This window comes from Jaculus jaculus, chromosome 6 (assembly GCF_020740685.1).
Source record: "Jaculus jaculus isolate mJacJac1 chromosome 6, mJacJac1.mat.Y.cur, whole genome shotgun sequence".
NCBI classification, from domain to species: Eukaryota; Metazoa; Chordata; class Mammalia; order Rodentia; family Dipodidae; genus Jaculus; species Jaculus jaculus.
In genome coordinates, this window is record NC_059107.1 from 91,739,333 (window position 1) to 91,747,118 (window position 7,786).

The window sequence follows — 7,786 nt, forward strand, 5'->3', positions numbered from 1 at the left end:
AAGAAAAAGCCGGTAGCCCTTCCCCCTCAGCAAAAGGCTTGGCTTTGTGCGAGCTGACTCCCTCAGGGGACCGCAGCCAGGCTTACCGCAGCAATGCGGGCTCTGTTCTGCAGCCCTCGGTTCAGTAGCTCTGGGGGATGTGTCCGCCGGGTTATCAGCTCCTCTCTTCGGGTATCCTGTCCCTGAAGGACAGGCTTATGAAACAGCAGGGCTTAGGGAGGCATTGCCTCCTTTACTTCTGTGTCTCCGCAGATAACAAATGTCAGGCATCTTCCTGGACCCTCCCGCCATTCACCCAAAGGTACAATGCACCCACTGCTCTTTTTGTCCCCCCAGCAGGGAACTCGCAGAGCTCACGGCTTGGATTCGCAGGGCGAGGGCTTCGCTTTCACCTAGGGCCCCAAGCGCCTTTCCGTCACAGTTCCTGATTGGTGCCGCTGCTGCGAACAAGAGCCTGTAAGATAAGATACGCTGTGATGGAAACCGAATCTTCGTGTCAAGCAGGGACCTAGGAAACAGTATGACTTCCATTCCAGGGACCCAACTATGAAACTATCCGTGGACGGGTCTTACCAGAAGAAAAATGAGCCGGGCAGGCGTGGTGGTGCACGCCTTTAATCCTAGCACTTGGGAGGCAGAGGAGGATTGCCACGAGTTCAAAGCCACCCTGAGACTACATAGTGAACTCCAGCTCAGCCTGAGCTAGAGTGAGACCCTACCTCGAAAAACAAAAAACAAACAACAAAACAATAAAAAAGTGTGTGGGGTGGGGGACACGAAAGATTCTTATAGCTACGAATCTGTGCAGTGACAGGCACTAGGGGTCATTAGCTAGTCACTTGGACAACATGACGGAGGTTCTGCAGGAGAAAGCCTCTACTTAATGAAGGGCAACATAGAAAGAGGGAAGCTGCACTTTAGGCAGGTCAGTTTTCTACAGTATTTTTGTTTGTTTTGTTTTGTTTTCTGCAGGTCACAGTTCCCGGCAACCACCAGGCAGACCTCAGAGCAGAAGAGCAACTGTCATCTTTCTGCAGGCTTCAGCCATAGGAGGAAGAAAAGGTGGCACCACAATCCTCTCCAGTGGATGACGCTGACGTGGTCTAAGCAGACGAGTGCAGAAGCTCCTGTCAAATGAGTGAAGAGAAAAAGGAAGTGGGGAGAGGGGGCGGGACTCAAGAAATGACAGGGCACAATCCTAGAATATAAATGAAGAGGCAGAAATGATAATCACATCTACCTTGAAACTCAACCTCCTGCTCCTCTTTCAAACATTTGTCAAATCCCACGTAAATCAGGATAGAATAAATTAAACTGGCTGTCTGTCAGGTTCGATTTTTCACCCTTTTGTAAGACCGCGTAAAATGGCAGTGTTACCCTATAAATCAAATCCATACTTTTTAGCTTTAGGAAGCCCTGAAACCATTAAAGGCCTGTGGGACATTGCCTAACAAAATTATAGCAGGCCTCTAGCTTTCTCTTTCGACAGAGGGACGGCTCCGGCCATGCCCAGAGCTCAGCTTTCTCGTTTGGGAGGAAGCCCACAGCAGCTGGGTGCAAGCCGGATGCAGTGCGCGGGGCCCACGCCCTGCGGGCCGCTGGCAGAGCTTTGCCGCGTTCGGCCAGCAGGCGGCGCTGTGTCCGCCGCTCCGCCCGCCACAAAGGCGGTTCGCGGCGCCCCGCGGCCTCGCTGCCGGGTCGGGAAGCCGCGGTCCTTCCCCGGCGCTGCGGGCCTTGACCACCGGAACTTTCACTGATCATCATCATTTTACAGTTCTGGAAATCGGACCCTGCGCCTCAAGCGTGCTGGGCAAACGTTCTGCCCGGCCCCCAACCCCCCTGCGCCTCTGTGACCGGATTTGAAATGTTTGCCTCTAGGAGCTTTAGAAAGAGTGGAAAATGCTAAAACAACTACAACAAAACACTCTGGGGGAAAGCCGTTTAATTGGAGGCTGCGTAAACAATGGCTATTTTTTTAAAGACCTCAAATTCAATTTCACGAATCCGAATGAAAAGGGCCTCTGACACAACAAAGAAGGCAATATTTGTTGAAAATAAGACTGCCTTTTGTTGTTGAAATCCCCTTCCTGTTTTGTTTTTTCACATTCCCGAGGCTCGCGAAAATTCAGCTGCTGCGCCATCTGCTGGTCACGCGGCGATGCTGCAAGATTGCGGGTGCAGGAGGGTCAGGGTTGCCGGGTGAAAAATCCCGCTTTTTGCCTAAGGAAAGCTCTGTCACCAAGATAGTGTTCAATACAGTTTGTTCATCTAAAAAGAGACTAGGGTTGGAGAGATTGCTTAGTGGTTAAGGCACTTGCCTGAAAAGCCAAAGGACCTAGGTTCAATTCCCCAGGACCCACGTAAGCCAGATGCACAAGGGGACACAAACATCTGTAGTTCATTTGCAGTGGCTTCGAGGCCCTGGCATGCCCATTCTCTGTCTCTGTCTCTGTCTCTCTCTCTCTCTCTCTGTGTATTTCTCTCTCTACCAAAGAAATAAATAATAATAAATTTTAAGAAATAATAAAAAGAGACCAAGCTGACCCCCTGCTAGAAAATGGTCTGTGTATTGATGAGTGCAGATTGCAACAAACCAGCATTTAATGTAGTAATGGTCTCAGGAAAAAGTTATTTATTTATTACAGTCAGAGAGAGGGAGAAAAAGAGAGAGAGAATGAGAATGGGTGTGCCAGGGCCTATAGCCACTGCAGACAAATTCCAGACTGATGTGCCACCTTGTGCATCTGGCTTACATGGGTCCTGGGGAATTGAACCTGGGTCCTTAGGCTTTACAGGCAAGCACCTTAACCGCTAAGCCATCTCTCCAGCCCAGGAAAGCTTTGTCTAGGGCTTCAAGAGACATAATTCATTACATCTTCCTGTATCCATCCCAGGACCCAGTATTAAAACCATGTTTTCCATCAGTGCACACAGGGCAGTATCAGGGACAGGTGTCAGGGTGTATATGTTCTCCTAAATGGACTAGTTTTCCTGAATAAAAGGAATTTCAGAGGTAAAAAGGGTAAGAGAAATAAAATTAATCTGGGAGTTGGAAGGTGTTAAAATGTTTGCCTTAGCAGTGTTTATTACAAGAACTCTAAACCCTGATACTATTTTCCAAACCCTTGAGTCAGTTGTTATTCACTTGAAGATTTTTCTATTTAGGGCATGGCAGACTATTTCCACACAAGAGTCGAAACCCATTTGCAAACAAATTTATAAGCACACTTCCACATAAACCTGCACTTGCCATTGTTGCAAATTTTGTTAAAGCCCATAATCAGAAACCTCTTGAGAAACTAGCAAGAAGCAGAATTGTAGAGGCGTTGAAACTTGCCCTTCCCATCTGGGAAAATGTAGTTAGACTGATAGAAGTATTTGTAAATGGAAACATATTATCAAAACATACCACTGACCGTACAGAGCTTGATAATTACTTTCTAATAAAACTGTGTTTTTGTATTCTGGAATGAGCTTATAATGGGTTTTCTGATAGCAATAAAGTAGCTCTCACCACCCTGGCCTCCTGGAGCCTCACTGAGTAAAGTCCTTGGGGTCTGTGTCACATGGCTTCCATAGTTACTATTTTCTAAGGCATTCTTTGTAAGTAAGTTTTGCTACATCAGTAACTGAGAAACAGTCTTTGTTCCTATCAGTAACTCTCTCATTCTCTCTTTCTCTCTATTTGTCTCTCTTCTTTCTGTCCCTTTCTGCTTGTAAATAAATCAATACAATTTTTTATACTTTTTAATATTTTATTTATTTATTTAAGAGAGAGGGGTAGATAGAGAAAGAGAGAGAATGAATGGACACATCAGGGCCTCCAGCCACTGCAAATGAACTCCAGATGCATGCGCCACCTTGTGCATCTGGCTTACATGGGTAGTGGAGAATCGAACCTGGGTCCTTAGGCTTTGCAGAAAAGTGCTTTAACCATTAAGCTATCTCTCCAGCCCTAAATAAAAAATATATATATGTATTTTGAGGTAAAGTCTCACTCTAGCCCAAGCTGACCTGGAATACCCTCTGTAGTCTCAGGATGGCCTTGAACTCATTGGGATCCTCCTACCTCTGCCTCCAAAGTGCTGGGATTAAAGGTGTGCGCCACCACGCCCGGCTTTAAAATATTTTAAAAGAAAAGAAAAAGAAGCTGGCACAGTGGCCCATGCTCAAAATTTCATCATTTGAGAGGTTAAAGCAGGATTGCCATGAGTTTGAGGCCAGGTTGGGCTGCAGCATGAAATCCTGTCTCAAGAAACTAAAAACCAGCCGAGCCTCATGGCACATGCCTTTAATCCCAGCATTCGGGAGGCAGAGGTAGGAGGATCACTGTGAGCTCAAGGCTACCCTGAGACTACATAGTGAATTTCAGATCAGCCTGGGCTAGAGTGGGACTGTATTTTGGAAAACTGCACGCACACACACACACACACACACACACACACACACACACACACACAAAGACAATAAGAAACAAAAAAAACACTTGGGTTGGTGGCACATGCCTATAATTCTAGTACTTGGGACATTGAAGCAGGAAAATTAGGAGCTCAAGGTCATCCTTGGGCACTTAGCTAGTTTAGGGCCAATCTGAGCTACATGAGACCCTGGTTAAAACACAATGCAACATGCACGCATACACAGTGTAATGTGCATATTTTCTTTTCTACATGTCAAAAAAAGAATACATGGGCTGGAGAGATGGCTCAGTGATTAAGGCACTTGCAAAGCCTAAGGACCCATGTTCTACTCTCCAGATCCCATGTAAGCCAGAAGCACAAAGGTGAGGCAAGCACAAGGTCACACATGCCCATAGGTGGCTCAAGCGTCCTGAGTTTGATTTTAGTGGCTGAGGCCCTGGCGCACCAATTCTCTCTCTCTGTCTCTCATTAAAAATAAAGTAAAACAATTTAAAAAAAGGAATCCGAAGAGATGGCTTAGTAGTTAAGGCACTTGCCTGTGAAGCCTAAGGACCTAGGTTTGATTCCTCAGTCCCCACATAAGTCAGATGCACAAGATGGTGCATGCATCTGGAGTTCGTTTGCAGTGGTTGGATGCCCTGGCACACCCATATTTTCTCCCCCCCCAACACTCTTTCTCTCAAGTGAATGAATAAATAATTAAAATATTTAACTTTTTTTTTAAAAGAATATATGTTGGGCTGGAGAGATGGCTTAGTGGTTAAGCACATGCCTGTGAAGCCTAAGGACCCCAGTTTGAGGCTCAGTTCCCCAGGACCCACGTTAGCCAGATGCATAAGGGGGCGCATGCGTCTGGAGTTTGTTTGCAGTGGCTGGAAGCCCTGGCGTGCCCATTCTTTCTCTGTCTCTCTCTCTGTCTGTTGTCAAATAAATAAATAAACAAAAAAAAATTAAAAAAATAATATATGTCATATCACAGTAAAATCATAGATATCATTTTATTTTTATTTTTTATAAAGGGTTTTATTAATTTTTATTTCTATATTAGAGACAGGGAAAGAGAGAGAAAATGGGTGCACCAGGGCCTCTAACCATTATAAACGAACTTTAGATGCACAATGCATCTGGCTTATGTAGGACCTGGAGAATTGAACCTGGATCCTTAGGCTTTGCAAGCAAGAGCCTTAACTGCTAACCCATCTCTCCAGCCCTAATAGCTATCATTTTAGCCATGTAAAAGGTAAAAACAAAAATAAGACTCAGAAAAAGTAAAGTCCTCATCACATGAATAAATACCAACAGCTGGAATTCTATCCAGGTCTGTCTTGGATCCTATTCTTAGTGCCTAGAAAGTAAGTCATAATTAAAAAGAAAAATTATTTATTTATTGGTTTTTTGAGGTAGGGTCTCACTCTAGTACAGGCTGACCTGGAATTCACTATGTAGTCTCAGGGTGGCCTCAAATTCACAGGGATCCTCCTACCTCTGCCTCCCAAGTGCTGGGATTAAAGGCATGCACCACCATGCCCGGCTAAAAATTGTATTTATTTATTTGCATGTGTGTACATGGATGCATAAGGGTCTCTTGCTGCTGCAAATGAATGACAAATACACGTGCCACTTTTTAAAAAAGTTTTATTTATTTATTTGCAAGTAGAGAGAGATAGAAAGAAGAGAGCCAGATAGAGAAAGAATGGGTATGTCAGGGCCTCCAACCATTGCAAATGAACTCAGACATATGTGGTCCCTTGTGCATCTTGCTTATGTGGGTCCTGGGTCCTTTAGCTTTAGAGGTAAATGCTTTAACCATCCAGCCATCTCTTCAGCCCCACATGTGCCACTTTAAATTTCTTTTTAAATTTGGGCTAGAGAGATGGCTTGGCGGTTAAGTCACTTGCCTGCAAAGCCAAAGAACTCCAGTTCGATTCCCCAGGATCCGTGTAAGCCAGATGCACAAGGGGGAGCATGCGTTTGAGTTCCTTTGCAATGGCTGGAGGCCCTGCTGTGCCCATTCACTCCCTCACTCTGCCTTTCTCTCTCTCTCTCTCAAATAAATAAATAAAAATAAAGTTTAAAAAAATAAAAAAAAATTAAGCTGGGCATAGTGGTGCACGCCTTTAATCCCAGCACTTGGGAGGCAGAGGTAGGAGGATTACCATGAGTTTGAGGCCACCCTGAGACTCCATAGTGAATTCCAGGTCAGCCTGGGCTAGAGTGAAACCCTCGCAAAAACAAAACAAAAGAAAACCTCTATAAAGAGAGAGAGTCAGACAGAGAGAAAGAAGGGATGGACATACGCCAGGGGCCTCCAGCCACTGCAAATGAACTCCTAATGCATGAGCCACCTTGTGCATCTAGCTTACATGGACGGGTCCTAGGGAATTGAACCGGGGTCCTCTGGCTTTTCAGGCAAGTGCTTTAACGGCTAAGCTATTTTTCCAGCCCTCTGTCTTCTAAACTTACAAATCCAGCATAAGTGGAAGAGTTCCCTCTCTCTCTTTTTCATTCATTCATTCATTCATTTATTTATTTATTTATTTATTTATTTATTTATTTATTTATTTATTTATTTATTTATTTATTTATTTATTATTTATTTACTTACTTACTTACTTATTTTCAGCATAAACGAGGGCTTATGGGGGGGACCGAGGCTCAGTCCTTGGCCGCCGCCTTGCCCATAGCGGCCAGCACGCTGCTCAGCTCCTCGCGCTTCCTCTTGGCGCGCATGTGCGTCCCGCTTCTTGATGAACTTGAGCGCGCTTGTCCTTGGGCACCTGGAGCAGCTCCATGCGCGCCGCTCGTAGGGCGCGAAGCCGCACACCTCGCGGATCGTGTCCCGGACGAACTTGGTGTGCTTGGTCAGGCGCCCGCGCCGCGGCTGTGCCTCGGCTTGCTCACGTTCTTCGTCACCTTGTGGCCCTTGTTGAGGCCCACGGCCATGGGGTAGCGCAGAGCCATGGCTGCTGCTCGTCTATGGCGGCTGAGGCGGAAGGTCTCTTTTTCTTTTATTTTTTTAAATTTTTTATTTTTTTTATTTTATTATTTTTTAAATTTTTATTAACATTTTCCATGATTATAAAATATATCCCATGGTAATTCCCTCCCTCCCCACTCCCACACTTTCCCATTTGAAATTCCATTCTCCATCATATTACCTCCCCATTACAATCATTGTAATTACATATATACAATATCAACCTATTAAGTATCCTCCTCCCTTCCTTTCTCTACCCTTTATGTCTCCTTTTTACCTTACTGGCCTCTGCTACTAAGTATTTTCATTCTCAAACAGAAGCCCAGTCATCTGTAGCTAGGATCCACATATGAGAGAGAACATGTGGCGCTTGGCTTTCTGGGCCTGG

At 45.2% G+C, this 7,786-nt stretch overlaps 1 pseudogene; it reads right to left on the reverse strand.

Annotated features, from left to right (window-relative positions):
• Nucleotides 1–7,076: 7,076 nt before the first annotated feature.
• LOC123461530 lies at nt 7,077–7,388 on the reverse strand (annotated as a pseudogene).
• Nucleotides 7,389–7,786: the final 398 nt, after the last annotated feature.